General features: G+C 42.5%; 2 long non-coding RNA genes across 6 annotated transcripts in view; both read left to right on the top strand.

Annotated features, from left to right (window-relative positions):
• The window catches only part of LOC111269483 (uncharacterized), a 71,062-nt gene that overhangs the window by 20,002 nt on the left and 24,091 nt on the right, over window positions 1-26,969 (top strand). Inside the window, exon 3 of one of the 5 annotated variants that reach the window (XR_002685791.1) lies at window positions 12,269-13,204. The exons of 1 other annotated variant lie outside the window; for it this stretch is intronic. This is a non-coding gene — a long non-coding RNA (uncharacterized LOC111269483). Of the gene's footprint in view, window positions 1-781; window positions 1,417-2,055; window positions 4,027-12,268; window positions 13,205-26,969 lie in introns of those variants that run through there. 3 more of the 5 variants (XR_002685788.2, XR_002685792.2, XR_002685789.1) reach the window with 3 other exon arrangements.
• On the top strand, window positions 21,910-25,256 carry LOC111269484 (uncharacterized). Its single transcript, XR_002685793.2, has 2 exons — window positions 21,910-23,185; window positions 24,394-25,256. It is a non-coding gene; the product is annotated as an uncharacterized LOC111269484 (long non-coding RNA).

Below are 26,969 nucleotides of genomic sequence, written 5' to 3' on the forward strand. Positions count from 1 at the left end.
GTGTTTTTTAGGTAGTTGAACATATTGTAAAGGAGCTAAAAATTTGTTTGTATTTCGACAAAACTGAAATAAGTAAGGAGTATAAATGAATTGTTTTTATCTTCGAATTAAACAGTTGTCAGCACTTCGGCGAATCGCGATTTTCTGTTTGTACGTAAAAGTGTTGCTCGCTCACGGAAAAAACTGGCCGCACCGGTTACTGTTGTAGATCACGAAAAAATGGCCGGCGCAATTGTTCAGATCCGAAGAAAGCTTTGCGTGAAATGCCAACGGAACGATGGATGTCGAGGTCTGGAAGACGCTGTTGACAATGGCCGGTTTCAGCATTGATGAGCAATACCTGTAGATCAGATAATAGTAACGAAGTTGTAGTGATATCGTCAGTTTCTGACATTAAACAAGTAGATCCATCGTGCGCTTATTATAGCGCGGCTAACTTTTTTCTAATGAGGTGGGTCGGCTTAACACCCAGACATAAAGTACGTAATAGCTTACCACTAGATGATACGATAATGCCAAGCGATACGCAAGCATCTTCATTTGCGTTTATCGAGACCGCAAAGATGAGATACTGCTACCAGTATATTTTGACCGTTTTAAAGACGTCTGCCTACCGCATGTCGAAACAGACAGGTCAATGCAGATCGATTGTTTAATTTGATTAACACAAAATAAATAATACGATAGTGTTGAATTGGCTGTTTCAGAAAACCTACCCACATCCTTAATAGTTCCGACAATGGAGCCTCCCGTCTAATTGCTTGCAGTTTACCTCTTGCAGATTGTTGCGTAATGAACTGACCTTGTAGGAATCGTCCTACATCACTCTTTTTACAATCAATCTGCAATTGTTGGAAAGGAAAAACGTTCTACTAAGCACAGTCTTGCGTGAAACTCAGGCCTATCGAGGCACCATCGAGCTATTTTCAGCTTAAAACGAAATGGCCTAAACTGGATACGATTTGTTCTTCAGGAACATTCTGGAGGAACGACAAATGTATAATACAACCTTCATTTTGGCAGTTCATATCGGATTAACGCCATTACATAAAAATAACATCAAAAATATATCATATTCTGTTTATTATCGTTAGAAATTCACGATCCACGGTGACGAGAACGCTCATGGGAATATGTAAATTTTAGAACATTTACAGTCATGTCCTACTAGAAGTATGACCACCACATGCGCATGAAACCTCATTTTCATGCGAATTCAAACACTGTCCTGATTTGTTTCTGATGAAGAAGACCTCCTACGTTAAATACAATAAATATAACGGTAAAAATATCCACTTCAGTCATAGTTATAATATATTATACATAGCAAGAAAAAGTCGTGTTGTTTAAAAAATCTTCGTCCTTTGTTTGTATACCTTAGATTCAATACGTTGACAAAATATCGCTTCGGCTCACATCGACGAATGTGTGTGATTAAAAATCACGGAAAGGACAGAAAAAAATAAATGTCTTGGGAACACGGGCAGGTTTATATTGTCGTCTCGACGGGTCCATGGTTGCTGTAAAGCAAAAAAAACCTTACGGTGCCTTAGTTTCCTTAAGGCTTAATACTTTTTTTTTTTTTTTTCACCTAAACTTCTTGTTATTTACGTTCATTTATTTTTATTCGCGGCCGGGGTTCCTTCGCAGCTAAGCGTCGCACAGTGACCTCTATGGAGATGCTTGTAAAAGTGCTTATGTACGTATATAGATTGTACGTTACGTTTCTCTCTATACGTTCCGTGTGTACGCCTCCGTTCCAACGTTGCTTCTGCTCAAACGGCCGCGAGCCCTATTATACCGTGCCGTGGCAACTCTTGTGAGACACAGTCATATCTAAGCGAGTATACTGCATGTGCCTTCGGTAGAATTCATAGTGTTCCATCTGGATGGCAACAGCAACAGCCGATCTTGGTGTAGTGTGTGTGTGTGTGTGTGTGTGTGTGTGTGTCATCAACGTTATCAGATGTCGATAGGTCTTCGTTATCTTCGCTACATCTAAATTGGCACCCGTTTTCGAACCGAAACCCTGACGCCGGAATCCGCCGTCACCAGCCGCCATGGCAGACGACAACGACGCCGATGACTACGACATGAGAGTGAAGTCGCCCGGGAGCTGATGGCTGTGCGACAGCCGACCTGGCTAGATTCGAATCGACGGCAGCCGCTACTACTGTCGGAGAATGACGCGCTGACTCTCTACGCAACAGTCCTTGTTGAAAACCCCGCTGCTACCAGATTAGCTACTGCTGCTGCTGCTGTTGTCGCTAAGCAACAATCACGGCGAACGGCGCCGGCGAGAACAGCGTCGGAACTTCAACTCACTGAAGTCAAAGTACAACAGACAGCATCGCGACGTGCTGCTTTCCCTACGGTGACGCTACGAAATCGTGGATACAGACAACAGCGTCATGGAAAGATTTTAGCTGAAGCCGAAAGACCGAAGGAGGGATTTTCGTCCCGAGCGTCCGCCAAGAGCCAGGCCTGATGCGTCGCAGTGCACAGCTTCGCTACCGTAGCGTTGGGCGGTGTAGAGCCAATAGATCACGAACAAAAAAAAAAAACATTTAAAAGGGCTAGAGCTTCAAGAGGGACGTTGATATACTTACCCGTTGGCTGTTCGGATGGCCGAGATCTGCCGTTCAATTTTTTATTTCTCAAAATAGGGGGCGACTGAGAGTGTAGGATGATATAGTGATGCTTCATTGGCCTTCGCCATGATCGTTACCAAAGCAATGAAGTACCGAAAATGATACGAATGTAAAATTATAGAACTTTCCAATATGGCCAGTTGCTGTTCGGCGGGCATAATCGATACCTTTTCAACAATATAACTAAGCATAGCTTTAGAGCTCGTAGGAAACGTGAATCTAATAGGGATAGCTGCGAACATAATGAGCAAACGAGTAGCTAAAGATATACTTTAAGGGATGGTAAACGTCTTTTCTTTTTTACTGCTGGCAAAGCACTTGGCGTTAATAAACAATTGGCTAGGAATAATTTCCATAAGCGTCAATGTCGATTGCCCTTAACAGCCCCTGATCATTTCAGTAAAGGATTGGCGATGGGGTAAAAGAGGGTACGAGCGTTTTTTACAGCGTCTGTCTATGCTGTGCGTTACTCGAAAACAAATGGCAGATGAGATTTTTGCTCATTGAAATTTTAGGTAGCTTTGTAGGTACTGACAAGCTATTACCCTAGCAAATTTTTTTTTTTTTTCAAGGTTGGTTTCAAAAGGTTTACGCATCTATGTGCTATGAACGTTACTTGTTGTTGCTTGCTATGATTACTGAATTAATGCGTGATTGCTAGCTTAGTATGATTCATATAAATAGTTCTCCGACGAAAATAGATATATGTTGTCGTCATTTCGGACGGAATCGCTGTTAGTTCCAGGACTGTTTTAGGACAGGAAGGTTTATCAACTGATGTGATGAACGGAAGTCGTTCCTGCCAGTGACTAACAACCCCGGCAGACTGATTCTTAGTAGTCGGCATTATCCCTACAGCAAAAATACTGCGACCTTCAATAGAAGTAATCTGTTACTGAATTTGGTTATTTCCTTGTTCTCTTCAGCCGACGCCTTGTATTTCTCTCAACCAGAAAAGTCGTAAAGCTCATGATGGGGTCGTTGAGACCTCCTGGGAAGCTCTGCTGAAGGTCTCTCAGCGAGTCAAAAAGCGTCATCGTTGGGTACCTGGGTAAATGGCGATTATTGAGATGGATACTACGTATTGTTCGTTTATCCACGTTCCACCAACAACAACAGCAACGTACATTGTGTACGGTAATAGAAATCTGTTTTATCGGCGTACTATTCTATCTATCTAACGTAACTTATCTGGTTATTAGCGAAGTTTTCTGGTAATTAACAATAAACTTTTTGTATCTAATTTGTTTCACTTGAATGTGCTTCAAAAATGACGCAACCTAGTTTTCCTCTCTGTTTCACATCTGTATTGGCGTATGTGTATAAAACTGTTGAGTAATATGTACTTGAGAACAGCAAAAAAAAAAAAAAAAAAAAAAAGGGATACATTTTACCGAAAACCATCGTGTTAGATGGACGAGCCTTAATTATCAGCACCGTAAATTCAATATCATCATAGAGTTACTTGAGTAACTGTAGATTTTCAATTTGATGATAAACCTCAATCTTCTTCAAATTATAGGCAAATCTGCGACTCATCAGGCCGTAGCGGCTATTCGCATTAAGTAAAAGGTGTTTTTCATTGCCTCGAAGTACTTTTACCTATGTCCGGTCATTGACTCGTTGCATACATAAAGCTAGAACTTAGACAAAATGTTATTACAGGCGACAATCACATCCTCATTGAGCGCCAGATGAATTAGATTCGAAATGCCTTCTTGCATTCTTCAAGTTGCTATTGGTAGTAACTACGGAAAAGTACACAAAAATGAAAGGTATAATGGGAACCTATAATACACAATACATCGTTTACGTTTTTAGCCAGCGACAAACATTGTTCAGCTTTTATTGTATCTATTGTATGTAACCTACCGTTATTATTAGTTTTTCTTTTTTTTTTTATCTTGGTTTCTAATATTGTGACCGTCTTGCCCCAGTCCTAGCTCACCCTATATGAGATCGATTAGCTGCTCTTGCGTTCCCCTTCTGAGTCCCCGCGGGAATTCAAAGAGCCGATAGATACCGATATTTTGGATCAGCTACCCATTTCGACCTGGGCTGGGGCAAAACGCATTTAACCTATGCCATATCGTATCTCTGAACACGTTTGCCGTTCCGAGTCCGCATCGTCGTCAACAATGTTCGCACATTCTGCAGGTCGATAGTTTATCGTTGGTAATGGAATTCATTAATCTTGCTTGTCGCTTTATCAACCGCCCACCGGCAGAAAAAGTGAAGAGTACTTTTCACCGTCTCTCGTATGATACATACGTAAGTGAACATATGCCTGGGACAGAACTGGGGCAACAGACAACGGAATACGCGCATTTGGGCGTGTGTGTTTAGACTGTGTTGTGTATATACACACAAAGTCATTTCTGTATCTATAACACGAAAGTAATACAACAAAGCAACCGAAATCGATAGGACGAAGTCGTGGTAGATCTAAGGCAATAGTCCGGGCAGGTAGAAGGGTCCTAACCTGCACATGGCTGGGGCAAAATTCGTTCTAATCTGCACCTTATGATTGTTCTGTATGTGTAAGTTGTTGGCTGTTCAAACACAGGTAGGAGAAAGCCGTTACTGAATCGCTTTGCAATCAGTCAATCAATCGCTCTATGTATCCATCGCAAAAAAGTTACATTTAAAGTTTAACATAGATTATTGCAAAGGAAACGGAGACGCTGTCCTGAAAAAAAAACGCACGTACATACTGCGATATTTTATATCATATTTGTTGAAAATGCATTAGTCCGTTTGAATGAGGCACGAAGATATGTGATAGAAAAGAGAGAGGTGATGATGGCGTTGATGATATCGAAGAAGTAGGCGATCAGTCCAGCTGGGACCTGCGATTTGCCGCGGCTGATAGTTCTATGAGGACCTGCCCTCGACTTCTCAAGTCGCTGAGACATTTAGAATCTCTTTTGGTCGGTTAATCTTGATCGAGGTGCGCAATCTCATAAGTGAACAGGCAGGACCTCGTGTGGCGGAAGATCGGAATCGTTCGTACTAGACAAACCTCAGTAGTTACTCCGCAGAACCTGCAGATCAATCGCGATAGTCCGAGTGCACGAAGCAGTTCGAAACAGAGCGCTTATAAATCACACAAAAGCTTTTAACCTTTTCCAAATCTGGCATTAATGGCTCGAATATAAGAAGTACGAGCAGGTGCCACTTAGATCAATGAAACCATCAATTCAAACAGTAATTGAATTCTCAGATTGATAGCACGTGTGTTGCGAGTTATTTAGATATTGTGCATTACACACCAGGGGGTAGCGTGGGCAGACGAAGACGAGGGGCATCGTACAAGACTCGTTTCTCTCTACCGTCCGCCTTTCAGAGTGCCAGCTTTACACAAGTATTGTATAATACATACGAATCCCAGCAAATGATCTCGCACAGCGCTCCATCAATTCATTCTACATGACCGCGTGGCTGATACCACCCAGTCAGTGCACGTCTGGTGTGTTATTTCTATTTTTTTACACCGCGAAACGCACATTTATTCATTTACTTTATCAGTTCGAAACGACTATACGGCATTTCAATGCGGTGGACAGCTTCTGTCCCCAATGAGAGTTGGCTTCTCGATGACACATGGGCAGCACCCCACGTAGCAGCTGCGGCAGTCAAGCCATTTGACCTTAGAGATGATACTCTGGCTATCTTGGCGTTCGTGCTGCTGTGATTCTCAGCACGGACCGCAGCAACAGCCGCAGCAGCGGTGGTGGCGTAACATCAGCGTTTTGATTTACGATCTAACTGGTGGTGGAGCTGAAATGTTTCTGCTGCCACTACTTTTGCTGTTATTGACAACCGCTGGGTCGGGGTTCAGTTCAGTTGAGCGTGTGAACGTCAGCAGAAGTAGCGGCAGCAACGCGATATTAAAGCTCGAGCTTAAACAAACCAAATAAATAAACAATAAACACGACCGTCCATAAGCTTGATTCTCGAACGATACCCGTACAACGTATCATGTCCCTCTGGGGCACAGGGGGTAACGTAGCGAACAGGACGTGACTATCATTTACAACTTCGGTAGTCGAAAACGTAATGGATCTGACTCTGTGGTTACGAAACCGGCAACGATTATTAATAGCAACGACAATAGAAGGGAGAGACGCTGGCTGCGTCTCTGGAGTGGCATGTACGACGTCGTCTTTTTAAAATAACAGCCCATGTACGTGTGTGTATATGTAACACATATTATAGAAATTGTGCTTCTTGCCGTGATGACGATATGGCAGCGTTCTGCTGAGACGAGCACACTCAATGCTTTGTTGGGCGGGAGCGGTTTCGTGTAGATGAGCGATTACGTACAACGTTTTTTCTTCGGGACGAAACGTCGAAGACCAATATAAAGCAGTAACAGCAGCAGGAACGTCTGAAAAGTAAGCACAGCAACGGTGGAACTAGAAACATAGCACTGCGCGAAGCTGTAGGACCTCTTCAGTCGCAGATGTTTTCAGATTTCAGTCGCAGTGACCACTCGAGATTGGCCTGGAAAAGTGCGGCGAACCCTGAACAACTCTAAAATGAGCAGTTTTTCCAGCTGTCAAAAGTAAGGATTGCTTTATCTCTATCATGTACTTGTGATCAGTCCTGTCCTTTATCGGCTGATGGACTATGGAAGATGAACTGCTGTCAGCATCTAACAGCGTGACTCGGAATAGAGTGATTTTTTTACCACTGCGCTTATATGTACGTAATAACATTCATACGTTGTTAGGCAATTAGGGTTTTCTTAAATAAAACTTGCCAATAAAAGAAGAACGAAGTTTGATATTGGCTGGATTGAACAGCGGACGGCCACGAATTTGCCAACAGCATTGGGTATATTACGCCTATGTCGACTAGATAAGCGGATATCCTATCTGTCACTACTATATGGAGCTTATAATGAATCCGGGACGCAATTTCAGAACGTTTACAGGTTGAAGATATTGGACAGAGCAGAAAATAATACGTCGAACAACGAGTAGAAAATATAACTTATTGCTGTCTGAACAATTTAAAGCAAGCAGATATTTATATGGTACACTGTACTAGCCAGCAATGGCAGTTGTTGGAAGTATATTAAATCTGCTTTCCAGTAATACTAGTAAGTTCCACCTAAGTACGTGTCTATAATAACAATAGATCGGTTTTGGCGGTTTCTTTCAAACTATAATATATGGAGCTGTTGTGTCGCGCTACAGTTCAGACACCCTAATATGTGTCTTTTCCAATATTTGCAAAGTTCAATGCTTGGGTCAATGGAAAGTGTTCAGCTTCTGTGCTTATATTTGCCCCCTAAATGTATTGGCTGTTACGTTTCAGCGGTTGCTTAGGGATCACCGAGCTTCTAGTCTCTTCTCGCGTATGTATAATACGTAATATCCTACGTTATCATTGGATTGTTACTCGGGAATCTGTCCTACAGTGACTCCTCGCAAACCCAATAGTCAGTATCAAACTACGAACGCACTGGGGAAACGCACTGCGGCAACGTCAGACTAATTTTACGTGTTTCTCTCTCTTTTCGTCGCTTGCGATTTCACTTATACATAGCGTCTATTTGGCTACTAAACTTCGCTAAACGATAAATATTACGTATTCGTAGACAGTAGCGGAAACGATCCGTCGTTGTCGACGACAGCACCGTTGTCCATGGTGAAGTATATACGCGCGTCTGTTATGGCCCACAGGGGACGGTGCCATATCACCTAATCGAGTGAGATTGACGGATACGGCCAAATAACGCGGCGACGATGATTATGTTGATTACGGCTATTTATGCTAATGATACAAATACGCTAAAACTTTCCGTCGACCAACGATCGACGGCGACCGTAGTGGTAGATCGACGTAAGCCTTAACAACGGGTTAGGTTTAAGGGAAAAGGGGAAAAAGCTATAAGCAAAAAACGCACCTATACGCGAGCATGCAGTCTGATTCGAAGTGATCAGATTCAAAGCATACGTTCTAGAAATGTAGATATCATTGCTTGTAGGCAGCATAAAAGGGCAAGCACAAAGCGTTAGCTTATGAATGGCGGTACCTATATAAATAGCAGTGCATAAGTGTTGCTACGTCCAACTACGTTTTTCTGCAAAATTTGTGAAGCGGATGAAAAACATTTCCTCGATAAATTTAATACACCTAGGGAGAATTGAAGTTCATGTCTAACAATAAAATCGATATTATAGAATCTTCATTAGACTTGGCAGCAATCCAGGATGATAGGGTGTATCTGATATAACCGCTTACGAAGCTCTGTTCTCCTATTCGGTAACATCGTAAACAAAAAACTTAACAGCTTTTTATAAAAATGTGTTTAAGCCAATTCCTTAAACGCTTCGCGTGTTTTGTCATAGTTCGTTCTTTGATCATAATCGTACAGATTCGTATTTGCCTTTTGCATAGTACAGGTCATAAAAAAAAACTAGTTTTCTTGGGTTTCGGTGGGCTTGTATTTACATCGTCGGCAAGTTGACGATCCGACGGCGTCACTCTGAGATGCGTCCTGCTGCAGGACTTTCGGACGTGGTTCGTGAACTGCAGAGATCACGACCTACACTCTCCACCTTCACCCGCCCCCGAGAAGTAATCCGATGAATCGTCACACCTTAGTCTCGTTGCTCATTGTTGTAACAACGCTAGAGACCACCATAGACGCCATAGATCAACGCTAGCAATATCTCGTTTGCTTTGTATTATTGTGATGTTAGCGCGGCGTCCTCGAAGACGGCATTGTAGAGTTCCTTGCGTACGCCGACAAGCCCCTTTCAACTGGGTGCCTGCAAGAGAGGTTCGCGCTTTTCTCTCTATCCCATACTCTATGAAGGCGCGATCCGTGACAACGCCAGAATGACTTCGTCTTTTGCAAAGGACTGGGATCCGAGTTGGCTAGAGCTGTGCACACAAATCGCCCGGCAGTGTCTAGAGAAAATCAAGATTAACTTCACTATTCCCTAGAGCTCCTTGACGAGATCGTCTAGACCCCTTTGAAGTGGTCCGGCGGGATCGAATGCCCATGTTCGTGCGTTTCGATAGATAAGGCTTGAACTGACATAAATTTGACTTGTTACTAAATCTGAAAACTTTACAGGTTTGTTTTTTCTTAACTATAAGTTACAATATCATTGCATCAGGTTTCTGTAAACTAGAAAGATAACAATTACATGAAGCTGTTTGGATTATCTAGCATGGCGCCTGTTTGAGGCTAGCTAAAATTGTACGAAATTTCTGTGTTGAAGATCAACGTACGTAAAGCCAGTAACGGATGTTGATTACGAATATCATATTGAAAGCAATGTGCGCGACAAAGTTGATCTTCGCTCATTGATTATAATAGTTACTATCACTTGTCAACGATACCAAAGTCTTTGCCTTTTTACCCAGTTCGAATGGATCGTCTTTTCAATGATTATTGCCTGGCTTTTCTGCAATAAATTCGACCAGCAGCAAGTGTCCGAAAGACGTCTGTGTGTGTACTTTTTGGATTGAACATATATAAAGAGCGATAAAAAATCAGGTTACGTTTCAGGACTTAGTGTACCTCAACGTTCGTTTCCTTAAAACGAAAGGAAAAAGACACAGACGTATAGGCGAAATGTTTCATGATATACACTTCTTGATATGCTGACGTCAATCGACTACACCGACAGCTATATTGATGACACTTTACTTACAAATAATAATCTCTAAAGTCTTCTTTCCATGTCCACTCTCGTGACGTCTCGTAATGTCTCCGTTTCTACGCCCACTCCCGCCCATGTTCACCGCCCACCCAGTGTGAATTTGAGTATTCCTCTAGCCACTTCTGTCACCCTCCATAAACGGCGTTTCTTCGTTGAACTCGGCGTGAGCAAGAACGACTCAAATTGCTCACTGTGTTACTTGCTAGGCTAACGCCTCTAAACCTCTTTGATGACTGGCCGTTTAACCTAGCTGGGACTAGAACAGTCAAAGGGGTCAATTCTATCCAACATGCTCATATAGGTTTACTCTTTCAGGTACAAATAAGCTTGCCTGCGAGACGTGGTCCGCAGGCTAGTATCGTGGCGTCTCATACGCAAAGGCTAGCATTGGCCAATCGCCATACCGCATCGTTCAGCCGCTCGGGGTTTCTGTTGGTTGTTTTACTTTGGTTTGTTTCGTCTTCGCTTTTCTGTAGGTCTTCTTCACACCTAATTGGCCCAGCGGGAGTCCAGTCCAAATATTAACATAGCTTTCGAAGAATCAAACCCTCGCTCCACAGTTAAGCTCCGCTTCTTCACTAAGGTGGTCTTGTTGGGGGTCTTCGCAGGCTCTTCAGACAGGCTAGAAGTAACTGAGCGAGTCGCGTTCCAGCACGTCGGCTGCGACGGCTGCTGTTACTGCAGTAGCCATTCCATATTAGTATGAGAGACAGATCTATTTATGTAGCCATGCGGAGCGTATCACCTCGATTGTTGTTACTAGCGTAGGATGCGAAAAGAAAGAACCTTGCGTCTAGGTCCGCTAAGGGTCCCTGACTCTGACTGCGACCTCGTATGTCTGTGGATTCTACAGTACGAGATCTGTCTACTACGAGAATGCTCTTCTATCTGCGTCTCTAGTATCTCTCTCGCTATCTTTATTTTAGTGTATTGCAGATCGTTGCTGGCCTAGGCCTTGCAGGGGTCCGTCTCTCGTGGCAGACGGAGCGGGACCTATCTGGTTTGGCTTCTGTGAAGTTCATTCATTGCCGAGTTGACTGCGTGAGTTCAGCTTCATTGTTTTGGTTCGATATCTTCTCGTTGCTTTTCACTAGGACCACAGCTACCGCTGCCGGCAGCACCGCCATCACCACCACCGCAGTCGCCATCCTGGCTCTGACCCGGGCAGCCAGACAGAGAGACGTCCGCTGGCGACGTCCGCATCAGCGCACCAATTCGAGAGACCATCGAATCGAACATCGAACACACGCTGCCAGCGCCTGTACTCGCACCTTACTCAAGCTGCCTTGTCTGCAGTCATTACAGAATTGAGAAAGCGTACGAGCCCAGCTTCCTATGTCTACGTCTTGTACGGCCAGTGGAATCAGACGAAACCCCGTTCTTGCAATGACTTCCAACAACTAGGAATTGTTGGCGGTGTCATTGTTATATTGAATGGCACATATATGTGTAACTTGCACGAATCCGTTCGTTCGTGAAGTCCAGATCGTGACAAACCAAACATAGATTATATAGGCGACGTTTTGAGTGCCGCTCTTTGAGCTTATCTATTGCTGAAAAAATGATATTACTATTGATGTTCGGCGTATTTCCTCATCTTAAAAATGATGAAACACATCGTCTCTCTCAATAGTAGTGACGGCAAATCTCTACCGACTTGCATGGCGCCAGTGGGGAGCTAACTCGAATAAAATGTCCAAATTATTGCTCATAGGGGACGCTTTCGAGTGATCTCCTTTTTCAGTTATAAGGTTCGACTCGACGATCGATCGCGTACTGAACGTTTCTTGGTTACGAGTGTGGTCCTATAGGCCATAGAAATATAGCACCTGAATAGCAATTTCTAACGTTAGAAATAGAAAATACGTTTGATTCAGGATAAGCATACGATACTTAATTTGTTTTTTTTTTTTTCGAAAATTTTGTCAGGTCCCGTCGATAGCTGAAGGGCCCATGACGATGGGCTGTATATAGTGTTCAACTATCGGTTATTTATTGCTATTTTAACCGCAGCGGCTGTATTGGCTTATCGACAACTCAACGCGATTTACTAATGACGACAGAGCCGAGGACAGAGGGTCAAAGTTGGTCGATCATGCTTGAGGAGATCGAGCGTGATGATGGAAGCTGAGCTTGTCGCGACAATATTAACGCCGCTTGGGAACACAAAGCTAGCGTGGCAGTTCAGTCCAATGTCAGCGCCTGGGTGCATGTTTGTTCCACAGCCCACGCTTTACAGCATATCGTCGCCAGGCGTACAGCAAGCTAACTGTCTCAACCGAAGATGGCTTCAGTCAGAAAGGAGCCGATCTGAAGTTTGGTGGCGGCAGCAGCGTCGGCGAATTCCTCAAATAGTTCTGATATGGACTTCGATTCTTCTTCGACTCATCGCCAGCAGTTTCTAATTGCCAAAATGAATTTAGACATGAGACGATACGATAGAAGACTGTGAGGGACGGGGCCTATGCGCACCTCATGCTGTGGCTAAGAATCGACCTGTCAGCGCAAACGGCAGAATGTGAGCTATGCGAACCGACGCTGCGAGAGAATTTGAAGCCCAGCCTTGCTGACCCAGAAACACAATGAAGGGTTGGATAAAACTGACATGACAAAGATACGGCTATAAGCAGCCGGGAGGCTACGGCGACACCCAACTGTAACTCCTATGGAGTATCGTTCGATGAATAAGTTTTATTAGCCTATACATGGCTTCTGTCCGACGGATGGACAGGAGTAAGTTCGAAAAGTTCCCTAAGATTTCTGGTAAATAAGGATACCTGTTGGCGCCTAGGTGTTGAGGTAAGACAAGATTTCTATGGCATCTATCGTCATACAGTTGAAACTTGTCTAATAAAAGTAATTCGAATCTTTGTCTAGTGACCCCAATATCGCGTTTTCAAACGGCATACAATAGCAATGATTGTAACGTATACGTTAAGCGAAAAATACACTTATCTTTTTATCCGCTTGGACATTACTCACTGGAAGGAGTGACATTATGCCGCCGTCATTGTCGCAAAATGAGCCCAAGACGGACGCCCCAAAGAACTTCAATAGACCCCAGTCAGCTTCGGGGTGGTCCTTTGCTCGACTGGACAGGTAGGTAGGTACCTGCCAGCTTCTCATATACAGCGAATGGAAGAAATGCAAATATTGTAAATCGATTTAAGAGGCTATTGGAGAGGCTGCGTAAAGACACGGAGAAGCTTACGCGCCTATGCATCAAAGCAGAGAATCAATAAAAATTCGGCCAATGGGAAAATGGGCTAGTATAAGCATATTGCACCAGGCAAGATACAAGCAAAGTATCATCTCTACTCCCTAGAAATTTTCGATACTCGTTTGCTGGCGAAGGTTTGCATCTATCAGAAAATATAGTACTTTTCTAGTAACTAACTTTCATCTGTGAGACGAACCTGTGACGCATACAGCAACCGACTGCAAAATGAAAATGGGGTTTCAACCAGTTAGGAGGTAATAACACTCGAATGCCAAGTTCAATAAGTTGCAGATTCGAATACGGCAACTTGTCAGAGTCTATTTTCATTGAAGTTTAAGCACACTGCTCGCCTACGACACATATTAGTGAGATGATATGATTTCGTAACATGTAATATTTGTTTCGCTATCGTTCCCCCTTGCGACTGTTAAAAAGCCAATGGAAAATTTTACCTGCATTGTTAGCACTGTTATATAGCACATTATATAATAATGTAAAATAAGTAGACCAGCGTTTCAATATACCATTAATATACTTATTTAAATTGGTTTTTGGGCTGCCTTAGTTTCTTTAGCTCGTTGAGCTTATTATTATTGTAGTGGGTTTTTTTTTTTCGGTACGTGCTCCTATCGATCCCAATGTGAACAGGTTGGTCACTTCGAAACGAGCTGTCCTGTCGGCATGCGTCGTCAATTTTTATGAAGTTTCCAAGACCGCTCTTGTCCTGCCAGGAATAATGTGCAGCCTATTCTTGTTAGACTACTCTAATTCGGCGGATAAATATATATATATATATATATATATGGCTTGATGCATTTTCCTACCACCAGCAAGAAGCGACACTCTGTCAATGTCTACTGGCAAGCCTACGGACATTAACAAATTTACGGAGCTGTATTTCTTGCTTGAAAAAATTGTTATTTTATGGGGTACATTTAATGAAAGCATCTCTTTTAAAAGCAACTTCTAACTGGAAAAAGAAGTTGTAAAGATAAGCACCAGAAGACTCAACCAGCGATGTTTTACCCTCTAATATGTTACTGAAGAAGTTGTAAGGAGTCGTCGCAGACATTTTTGCTCAGTACTCTCTGTATTCACATAACAGCGGTGTCCTACGTCCACGTGTTAATTATCACTACCGTTGCATAATGGTGCCATTATGATCATGTTCTTGATGACCATTTAGTCCGACTAAGTAACTCTGTTTATATTACAATTAGATTGTTATCAGTGTGGCACCAGTGGTGCGATCCGAGCTGAAGATCAGGAGCGTCCTCGGGCAAATTCAAGGGACGGCATTGTAAGTATCGTACACATTCAGCCATAACGATGGCTGGTTTGTGCCTATTCTTTACCGATTCTTAGTGTTTCATGCACTGTTGTTAGAGAGGCACAATTGCACACGATGTATACAGAGCTCGATGCACAATGACACGCCTGTACTACAGTTACTGCCAATACACAAAGGGCGCGGGCTGGGTGTACACCTTTGGGCCTACAATGCAGTGACACTATGTATACTGAGCCTATTATTCAGCGCTAGGAACCTCTAATGTGCGCTCATTGTGTGAGGAACCACACTGAAAAAACCGACAGGGTTCTAGCTAAGAAAACGCGCACATATCCATGAGTTGAATAGGAGCGCCGACCTTTTACGCTATTATGACCAGAATTCAATCCGCTAGAGTTTTGTTGTCGTCAGTATGAATTTTGACTTTGTTTCTAGATTCTATTTTACGATACCCATGAAAATCGAGCACGACAAATGTTGCGTTAAAAAGCGTCTACTAGTTAGATCGTTGGGCAGATTAGCAAATAGCTATGGGGGTTAATGGTAACAATGGGCTATTGCAGTTTCGATTCTGGGCCAAGTTATTATATCGAACAGGTAACGCGGCGGGTAGTTCCACTTTGAAGTGGGGCAGGGGGGTCGCTAATCAACTGTTAGACTGTAGGTGTTTCCATACGAATCCGAAGGAGAACAACACAAGGAGCAGCTCTGTTACATCAAGGAATATCAAAGTGATTTTGAAAAAAAAAATTATTGAAGATTATTTTTGCAAGTACACGTATTTTTGTTACCAGTAAAAGATTCTCCCATTACAGGTGGGCCACAACGATTCCATGTCCATTAGATCTGTATTAGAGAATCGATTGTGACAATTTTCTGTTTGTTATAACCTGAAGCTGGCGACGAACAAAGCATTCGGATAACGACTCGTCTACTTCTGAGTTGAATCTGCTTCCTATTGTGGAAAAGACGCTGCTACTCGGTGGAGCGAAGCCGTAGTCCGTTTAGCAGGGACGATCTGAGAGGCTTTTCGAGACAGTCAAGACGTCTAAGGACCAGACAATCTGTATTAGCCTTAGTTATTATTTTGGCTTATGGAGCGACTGGAATAGACTCGCTGAAGGCCATGCAATAAGTCTGTCGAGGGTGGCGCTTGCTACAACGATTAGGTTTAAGGGGTCTGCTCGCCCAAATCGCAGTCTGCCTTCTTTTGCGGCGGCTGATGCGTCGAAGTGGCGGTGCACGGATTAGTTTGTCTGTGTGGACAGAGATAGATTGGTGGATTGAAGGACGAGCAAAGATTCTAGATGTTAGATTAGTCCGAACAGAAAATAGGCTATTTGTTTGGCTTTCCAGCTAACGGCATCCTTTTTTCAATCAGTTAGCTGGTTGTGTTTGAGGCTGAAGCCATTAGGGCATAGAGTCTGAAGCTTGAAACCACTGGGTGTGGCTCGCTACGAAGTGACATTGAGTTCGGACCCAGCACAAGTTCGGCCAAAAAAGACCCACTATTTCGAGTGCCACGAACGCCACGTAAGTACTGCACTTATTGGTGTGAACAAAGAAGCTTCCTATAAATCGAAAATGGGTGCTTTTGAAACTGTGAGCTCTGGCCGCAAATAACAAAGTCAACCTTCACTTTTTCAGATACTACTTATGAGGGAAGATATCTTTTCCTATGTGGCGAAACACAACCGTTGTCCACTGAAGTATAATCGCGTAGAGTTTAGCTTGCAATTATTTTGCGCTCAAATAAAGGTAGAAACCTTTTCGCATTTATCTACATCAGTAGTTTACGTAGCTGTCTGTTCCTAGGCCTGAATAGACTTCCTTTGGCCGTTTCGACCGTAGATTCGGCCGAGAGTTACTATAAATAAATCAAAATAACAGCGTAGCATATTTGAAACGTACTGGTAGTTCGGATAGTGATAAAACCACTTGTCTATTTTTGAGATTTACACCGCGTAAACGATATCGAATATTATAGGGTCGTGGCCATACTTTGCAAAAAAACCAGTTATTTGATAATGATGACATTCACCCTTAAACAATGTGTTAACTGCGGCTGTCGATATATCTGCCCCCGAATTATATTGTTTGTATTTATCTATCTGTAGAAAATTCGTTTAAGGCTCTGAGCGTCGATTCGCGGTGTAGATCAACTCAGGTAATAGGTATGGCTTTAGGTTATTAAGAATTTCCAAAGGCTTAAACGGAAAGGTAGCGAAGCAGTAAATCTATTAATAAGATAAACAAACGAATTGTCAAAATGTACTAAATGTCCTTCCGAAAGTAGGCTCCATCATTTGGGGCGACGATTTTTTACGCGCAATATACTACCAGCGTATCTTATCAGCATTTTTGAAACGTATTTTTTTATTTTATATGTATATATATATTTTTTTTTTCTTTACCATTTCATAAGTATCAGGAACGCTTCAATGTTTGCTTTAACCACTATCCTTGGAACCGCGTTGAGGCTCCAGATGAATATACACCTCATCTTACAATCTTTCGGTTACCTTCGTCATATAGTATTATACAGTCTTTTTTTTTAAATAAAGGATACGCTTATTTTGTATAAGTCAAGCTTAGCTTCCCATGTTGGCTTCTTGATACTGCCGCTTGTTGGTTTTCCGTTAGATTTTCCTAATTTAAACGCTGCAAGTCCCGCGCCCAATGAGGTCCATACGTATAGAGCACGCTAATTAACGTAAGTTATACTCTACTGTCAGCATTTACAAAACTAGTGGTCCCGCTACGTTTTGCGCGTGCTGCCAGCTCAAAAAATAACGATCCTCGATCTCAACCTTACTACGAATCTCTTGAGTGGGGTTAGCTCAAGGGGCTCAAAATTAGAAGCGTCTTTTTGCATCATCCACACCTTTCTCCGTGTAGTAGGTAGCGATGCACTCAGTACAAACATCTGGGCGGTTGATGGCAATGCTGCTCATATGTTTTGAGCCATTACATCGACCCTTAGTGATCACATTTCGAGTAAACCGACACAACTAGCGATGTTAGAACAATTTTCTTGCGTCTGCGACTTCAGTAGTCTCTCCGCTCCTCATTGGGTGACATGCCCGCGAGCGCGATAAATGAAGCTAGCACGAAGGCACGAATGTAGTGGTAGCTAGCTTTTTCGGATACGTTGACCTGATTGAACAAAGCCCCGGTCGAAGCAAAGTGGGTGCCAGCGTCTGATCAGCGGTATGGGACGAACTTGTGGGCGCGAGCCGGTTTCGAGCCGGAGCGAAGTCCGGCCGAGAAATTCGCCAGGTATCGAGTTCCTGATTAATTGAAAGTTTCATTCTCCTTGCATTTGCGATATTCCACTTTAGTGGGTTGCTTGTTCCCGCTTGCTTATTGTAAGGACTTTTTGCTTTAGTTACTCCCCGAACCATCACAGTTCATAGAAATAGCTTTATGGAGTTATTCACAGTCACACGAACTCATCAATTTTGTAGTGGTGCGTACCCGTATGTTCTTGCCAAAGACAACTAACTTTAATGTTAGGCTTGCTTCAGTTCTGAACGCACGAACCAATGCTAAGTGTTTGATCCCGGAGCTGTGTGTGTCTGGGATCCGTTATGATTTGTCTAGTCATCTATCTGTCGACTATTGATTGAAATGAGCGCGGGGAAGAACGATCTAGGTGCGTCAGTCGCTCCATGTTTTAGTTGGTATTCCCTATATGGCTGGCTCCCCGCAAAAGCGAGACGGTCATTCCCGGACAGCCTCACTGCTCTTTGAGTGAAACCGTTTGGAGAATCAACTCGGTATCATCGGATACTGATTAATAGGCTCCATTGAGACATCGCGCAGTACAGTACCACGGATTGGCTCGGTATACCTTGTCAATGGACGTTATCGTACTTTCATGGCTACATGGATCGTTTCATTAGTGGTGGCAATGTACAAAATGGCTGTTCTGCTGATGATGCGGTGCTCTCACTCGCTTTTTGAACGCTTCTGCCGACCTATGCAATCTAAGGTCCTTTTCCACCATGTGCTGTGATTGCTCCTTCATAGCAGATCGACCATGGGACAGTTACCTACCTATTATTTGATTTAGGAACTAGCTATTCCTGCAGCGTGCGCTGGCATTTTAATCGACGCTTTTTACCATCAACATTCAATACGAGTAGAGCTTTCGATAGAAACGATAGGCGAGAGAGGTGTTGCACGAAGCTATCTTTTTGTGGGATACAGACACGTTTGTATTCGTGTTTGCACACGCGAGGATGGATTTTCCGGAACGCGAATTCGAGATTCCACGAAGTCTTTATCGATACCGTCGTCGGATTTGGTGTTGCCGAGGACGTTGTATTCGGGCCGATCGAATAACATTGAGGTTTGACATTCTTGACATAGCACCCAAGACAGCAGGCAAATTTGCTCAATGAAACAGAAACGTGTATATCCCATGTAGGCTTTGCGATGGACGGACTCTGTTCTGTTTTCAAATACATCCATGGAAAGGCTTTCGAAGTTCAAAGGAAGCAGATAGCGTGCAGACATACCGTGGTGCCATGTTAACCATTAGCTTATAAAACCGTACAAATGAATGTTAAGAATAAATATAATGATATATAGGAACAGAGTGGCTGGTGCCACTCGACCAGCGGGTAATCAAATACGATCACATATGTGTACTATATTTACTTATTTTTGACAAGGATCATGCAGACACTTTTATTCTTTTCGCACACATGATCCGGGCTACTCGTACACGCTGAATGCTGCTTCGTACCGTCTCGTTGATTGCCCTAGTCCAACTGAAAGAAAATTTAAACCTTTTTAGCCTAAACCTTGAACTCGAACTCGACACGGTCGCCTTACTATCTTGCCGCTTCGTATTCATCACGATGTCGCACTTGTCTCTCCTGTAAAATCGCCTTTTTCGTTTCAATTCTACCGTCGGCCCATTTCAACAAATCTATTGCATAGCTGTACTGTGCTGGGTTGTTCCATTAGCCAATTTGATTCTAGCGCTGTAGGGATACTGGTACCCTGTTTTGTTCAGTTACTCTGATACAGATGTGTTAACATCATGTTCTAATCATCGTCTCTATCTAAACCTCTGTGCGAATTATCCCATACTCCCGTAACAGGTAACCTGTTTTACGCCGCCGTTGGACTCGTGGCCTTCAGGATGAAACTCTCACAGTTCTGTGTACCTCTTAAGTTGCAGAGACGGTCGAGCAAATGAGCAATGGGAGGGGTACCGCTGTTCAGCATCTTCCTAGTACAGCTATGCGATTAGGCACCACGGCGCAAAATGGGAAAGCTCGAGCCAATTTTATGCCTATCATATAGAATTCGAAAAATTGTGCAGCTCTCACATTCAGTTGCTTCACAATTTGCCAGTCATTTGTTGATGTTGCGAAAGTATTCTTCTAATAATCAGAATCTTACTTTATAAAAAACGTTCTCCCGTATTGTTCGACACGCAGCGATTCTGGCATGTCATTATGATCTTCGCGTTTTCTAGTTATCGTTCGATTACATAAAACAGTATACGTTATCTTTAGAAAGGCACCTGTAAAGGATCTCGACTTCTCCTCAGCTTCGAAGTCCCGACACCAATATCGTATTTATATAGCAAACAAAGTAAAGAATAAGCTCGTCCTCTGTTTGAGATGCGCATTCGAAGACAATTTGCTCGTGTATAGGAGTCTCATTGTGCAAACGTGAAGCCCGCTTGACAAAACACCAGCAGAAATGCAACTACCCCCATAGGCATCTCTAGTACGCCACCTTTGAATGCCTTCTTGCTACAGACACACATTCTTTAAAATCTGCGTCCTATTAGTGCAGTGGTCATCTACCGACAATGATATCATTGTAGCAAAGCTGAGTGCCATGCGTACTCTATAAAGGAGCAAACATCGAGTCGAACACACAATAATCCATACTTAGATCGAGCCACAATCATACATTACGCCGAGACGAGAGTCACGTCTCTATTCGCAAAAGCGCCGCTCACCGTCAGTATGCTAGTACTTCTCAATAAAGGCAGCAGGTAGTTACTGCAGCGCGGGGATATCACGGGCCGCTGGTTCAATGGCTCGCCTGTCAAAGAGGCCATCCCAAGGAGGCAGAGATGGGGGAAACTTACTCGTTTAGCAGTCGCACACAGCAGGCGTGCAATGGATATCCTTGTACTCATACCCCAACCTTTTTGCCCTCTCCCTTCATTCAGGCCAAAAAGAACAAGAAAATGATTCGCGCGCTGCAGAAGCTGGACTCGACCGCATGACCGTCCCAATGTTCAAGCCGCGTTGGAGATCAGTCCTGAGCCGAGTGCGTCTCGTACGACAGAAAGATACCGAGAGATAAACAACGAGAGTGTGTAGCACGAAACTGTAACACAATGACGTTTCTAGTGAGTAACAAAGTATGCGCAATTGATGTACAGTCGCTGCGAAGTAACTTGTACAGTGTGGCTGAGTCGCGCCCCCTCCTCGGAGTTGGTTTCTAGTCATGTATTCTCCAAGTCGTCTTCTTCGCCATCGATCTGCCCCCTTTTGTGAACCGAATGAGTCTGCCATGACTTGGTATTTCGATTTGGTTGATTGTGATTGTCCATTCTGAGGTCACTCGGTGGATTGACTATCCGTGTGGTCATTCTGGCATCGGTCGTCTATGGAGGAGCTGAACTAGGGGCAGTAGCAGATGCATTCAAAGATGAACTCTTCCATTTTGTAAGCAACTGGCGTAACAGTAAACGACAACGTTTTGCTCAGTGCATTATATCAGAAATTCAGCTTGAAGAAAAACAAGAAAAAATGTTTGTCTAGCTCATCGGTGCCTAATCATAGCTGAACGTTTCAGTAGGAGCTTTAGATGACTATCGTTTTATAAACGGATATTAGACAAATGACAAGGAAAAATAACATTTGGCAGCAAACATGTTCACTGTGGTAGTTTCCTTAGTTTGTGTCAGCTTCAATATAAAGAGACACACCCATACGTGTTATAGGTATAAGAGGTATTGGTCATTACCATGCCATTGTGTCACTATCAAACATTCAACAACTGGAAAAAACTTTATTGTATACTTCTATTGCTGTGAAAATAAGCTATTTACTAATTATTTCTATGTATTATATACATATACATCGGATATTAGAGCTGAAGCAGTAATGCTGAGAAGTTGAACTTTGCTAATTCGAGGTATCATTATTTTATTATAGGTATCAATCATTCTATTAAACAATTTCTGTTATTACTCTGAGTAGCTTTGCCGGCACGAAGAAAACTTGATGTTTCGTGATTCGTGTCAACTTCGTCTCGTAGATCGGTGCGGATAGAACCTTGAGAACCAGAAGCCTACGAAGCAAAGATACGAAAAATCGTATGAGTGGCGTAAAGAAATTTCATCGCGACTTAGCATCATTGAGGTTGAGTTAAACGACACTCTGTGCTTCGGCAACGGGCATCGCAAATTTATTGCGAGGACATCGTCATTTTGTCCCTTAATCCATAAACATTTCTAATACTAAACACTATCGTTATTATTTAAGCAGCTGCTAAGACAAAATCCGCTACGAAAAAAAAAAGCGACATTGTCAAAGTAATGATCGTCACTCAATAGCAGCAAACTCGTTAGAGGACTCTGACAGCGTCCTGAAATATACTATCACTGAGTACGGTTCGTATCAACGAAAACAGGTCAGAATTGTCCCGCTATTTTCAGAGAAAGAAAAACATAGGTATACATTTGTGTTCTATGATCATTGGAATATGAATGTTACAGGATCACCATTACTATGAATTCAACTCGCGTTTCTACCTAAGATGTAAGAACAATCGTTGATATATTGTGCACCACCACTGTTGGAAACAACGGAACCAGCCAATGTATTATTATGTGTCTGACCACGTAAACGTAGCCTAACCTCAGCGGTGATCTGACTGTACATGGACCTTTCAAACCATTGGTTCGGTAGAGCCAAGAAACGTTTAGTTCATTTTCGCCTATCTAGGTTATTACGCGTTCGATCTCTGGGATCGTGTGATGACAACGGTATTGTCTCGTACACGTGAGGTAGTCTAGATTCGAAATTGGGCGTAAACGTAGTTCGCTTTGCTTTGGACCAGTGACGAATTGTTTCGAACAACGCTTAACTACCATAATACTGGCAGACGTAAAACGTGATACCCAAATAATTCTTACACGTTCTAAATCCTCGTTATTTGAAATCTGTTCAGTATTTTTTGCCGACAGAAATGCCAGTTGTGAAATTTCGTGCTGTTATTTTTCCTACTGTATAACGAACAGCTCACACAAATGTATCAAACCGATACCCTGACGAAAGCACAAAATCAGGTATTCCGTTCAACGTACCGGGTTATCTTAAAGTATTCTCACTGCCAATTGTTACTGGTAACAATATTTTATCTTTAGTACTGACTCAACACATATTCAAGTATTTTTTATTTAGAAGCTGACTTTCTTTGTTTACCCTTTCTTCACTATAGGTAAATTTTCTTGCCCCTTTTTTTGCAAGTGTAAAAAAGTACATGCATCCATAGTGAAAATCGTTGATCATTGACGAGGTCAAAGGCCTAAATCGTGGAAATAATTGACTCTGTTATGTTTACCGACTGTTACCGAACCGTGTTCACAATATGATGGTCCACTGTAAAGACAGGTGAAGACAAGCACCTAATCTTCGCTGCTAATCAATTGTAGCTTTACAATGATCTTCTTTCATAGCCGCGGCATTTTTTCCGGCAAAAACGTTTCAAACTCTCTAATTCAATTCGACCAATTATCATAGCGAACAACTACGACTTGACGTTACTAAGCATCCTGAACTCGGTAACCTCATAAAGTTCATTTGTGAATTTAACTTAAACACGACGAACTTTTTAGGAACGTTGTATACCTTTCTACACATAAATTATACATATTACAATACGTACAAATATTATATATTTAGGAATTACAGAATGTAGATCAGTTTTTGTAAAAATGAAGCGGTAGAAAATTCTGTTACGTATCGATTACTACTGTTCTTGGAACATAAACAACATCCAAAGCAATGTTTGGAAGGAGAGGGCTTTTGTTAACCCGTACATCCTGAATAGAATCCTTGGAAAAGGAAATACGGGCACCGAAAAAAAGAAACGCCTACAAATACCTCCATATTAAAACTATCGTGCCACTTTGATCGTATTACTGCGCAGGCTGCCGATTTGATTAAAGACTATACCATACAGGTTCAAATGTTAGGTATACAGCCAGTGAACAACGTCCGCAAAGAGCAAATCGCCAAGGCCAAGTATGGATTCGTAGAATAGGCCTGCACAGGACTCTACGATATCAAGAAAGCACGATCACCGATTTTGATCCTAAATTGACAACCATTCAACCAGGCTATACTTACAATCAGTTCCAAAATCATATAAACCACGGCTGGGAAGCTTTATTATTCGCCCTAAAAAAATACATATATATACAATTTAAATGATGCTAATGTGTGTTGCCTTCTATACCGTATCACTGTGCCGCACCGACTAACTTTTGTGAAGTGGATTTGCCCTCAGCGAAAAGCCTGTGTTGGTCTTCAAATGTACCAGTTCCTTCAAAACGAAGGAAAGGGAGCAGGATGGACAGAGACGCGATATAGGTTTTTTGGAAATTATGCACGTAGTCGGCTCGTGCCGATAATAACTGCAGCAAAGAGCGAGTGCTTAAAAAATGATTGGAGAAATACTACCATAGACCAGGATGTCTTTAAGTAAATGTAAGTAAGTTCCCTTGACACTTAACCCAGCTGTTGATCCGCAAGCAATCATTCAACGTCAGGAAAAAAATTTTCTAAAAAAATCTTTGAAAGTCTCAACCCTTTTAGTATCACTAGATAGAGGCCTTGCAGTAACCTAGAGGGGTCGAATATTTTCAGTATCGCGCGAATCCGTTTGTTAGCTTACTAAAAGGGCTGTTTTAGACTTAAAACAATAGAAACCAATATCTTTCTGATGAAATTTGTCAAGCTGGTTTGTGTATTCCTAGAAGAAAATCGGCGGCCATTATCTAGCCTTATTCAGTAATATGGGCCGCGGTACGTTAATACTTCGACTCGGTCCTCTTTATGTGTAAGAGAATAAAGATAAGCTAGCGTCAGTATTGAGCATAGCGATCATTCAATATATTGATTCCGCAATAAAAAACAAAAAAAAGGTAATGATAAAAAATTTAGAGAGAAATTAGTTTTGATGGCCTCATAGTCTTCACGCGAGAAACTATAACCTGACATATTATCGACTTGATCTAAAATAGCTAGTAGTCAAACATTATTGCTCTAAGGCCAGAGGTGCAGGGGGTATCTGCTAACAGAAGAAGACCGATCAAAAGCTAGAACAAGGTGGATTAAAGAAAAACTTTTATTTCATTGTGGTGTTTTTATTGTTTAATGCATTCGTTAGCATGATTTATTACAGGGGCTAATTTTTATCTTATTTTACAATTTTCAAAACATTCCAGCAGATACAAAAGTATCGATTTGCAATTGGCGTTATATCACGATTTTTAACGATTATAACGAAAACATTTTGCGTCATGAGTTTTAAACTGTATAAATAAACCTATTTCGAAAAATATCCTATGGCAACAGAGTTAATTCCTCTGAAAACGGCATTAAAGAAATGTGAAATGAAACACTAAAATTTCCCCATTTTTTGTTCGGTGTACATTGTTTTTACAGCGGCATAAACACTTTAATGAAGGTCTTGTCCTAAAGAACTTAAGACTAAAAGAACTAGAGAACACGTTGTAACATGCAACACAAAATACTATAGGTCGATGCCCTTCCTAAAATAAAGGTAAGGACCAATCAGGCTGAAAGAAACTGCTGACGACGTCCTCTTCGAAACCGATTTACGAATCGGTTATATCCGAACGTATGAGCCTACATTTTATAATTGACTTGAAGAGCTTTTACCCATTAAGACAAGCGGCTTCTCGCTGCGTTGCAGCACCCTACAGAGTAAAGAATATAATAATAATAATAATCCAGTAACCTGCTCGTTAAAACAGATTAAATATACAACAACCCGAGCGATTTCCCCCGTTCATTCCTGAAACTTGGCCTCTGATTTTTAGTGGGGATCCTTTCATTTGTTTAGAGCTTGTAGCCGAATGGCTATTTAGAATATTTGCCACCTCCACGATATCGATGACATCCTTAATTTTGTATATATTCTGGTAAAGTCCGCGATATAGGATCAGAGTATGCAAACGCATGGTTTGCCTTTCCATGCCTGTTCCGAGCTGTCGTTCTCTGCTTATAGGATACGCCACTACGTTTACTCCATAATTTCATGCCCACGAACAGTACGACGACGACGACGACCGTCACTCTCTGTGTTCCCGGATTTGTACATTTCTGTGATTTTCGACGGCAGCAAATAGCGGCTGAAAGTGGTTGACTCAGACACTTTTCCCTCGGGGGGAAGATGGAAACGTATCACTTTCAAGAGATAGGTCGGATTTGTGTGTGGTCGCTGCGGGGCTTGTGGCCATCCGCCAGCGATGTTCGACGCCCGACGATATGTCAACTTGCTTACTACATGTTTCCTCCTCGCGCCGCTATCGTCTATAGCGAATCTTTAGTGGCGATGGCCAACTTTTCCGCCAAGCTTGAATCATGACGCTCCATCACGTTTCCGCGTGGTCAGGCGCGTTAACGGTGCCTTTATTTTACGCACACGCATACAAAGATGATGCGAGGATGAGGAGAAAAGCAATATGGGAATATATTTGCTCGCTAATCCTTTGTGCTACGCTCAGCGAAGTGTCCAACCACTCGGTCTCTTGCCGGTCCTAAGCTGTTGTTCTGAGCTGGTCCTGATCGCGTTCAACACCGGCAATATTCGCTGCTGAAGTACGTACCTAGCAGTTGCTGACTACTGGCTACGATAACTATGACTAATACGGTAGTGGTTCTCTGTGGGTTTCGATTGTTGAACTTGTCGCGCAGAGAGCCTCTCGGCCACTATGATATTCGGCATACAAAACTATGGCGCGCTACAACGAGTTCTGCGTGAAACACGAAATAAGGGAGATCTGCGCTTGAAGCGAGAGAGAAAAAAAAGAACTGTAATAA

Source organism: Varroa jacobsoni, unplaced genomic scaffold (assembly GCF_002532875.2).
Source record: "Varroa jacobsoni isolate VJ856 unplaced genomic scaffold, vjacob_1.0 scaffold_1388, whole genome shotgun sequence".
In the NCBI taxonomy this organism is placed as follows: domain Eukaryota; kingdom Metazoa; phylum Arthropoda; class Arachnida; order Mesostigmata; family Varroidae; genus Varroa; species Varroa jacobsoni.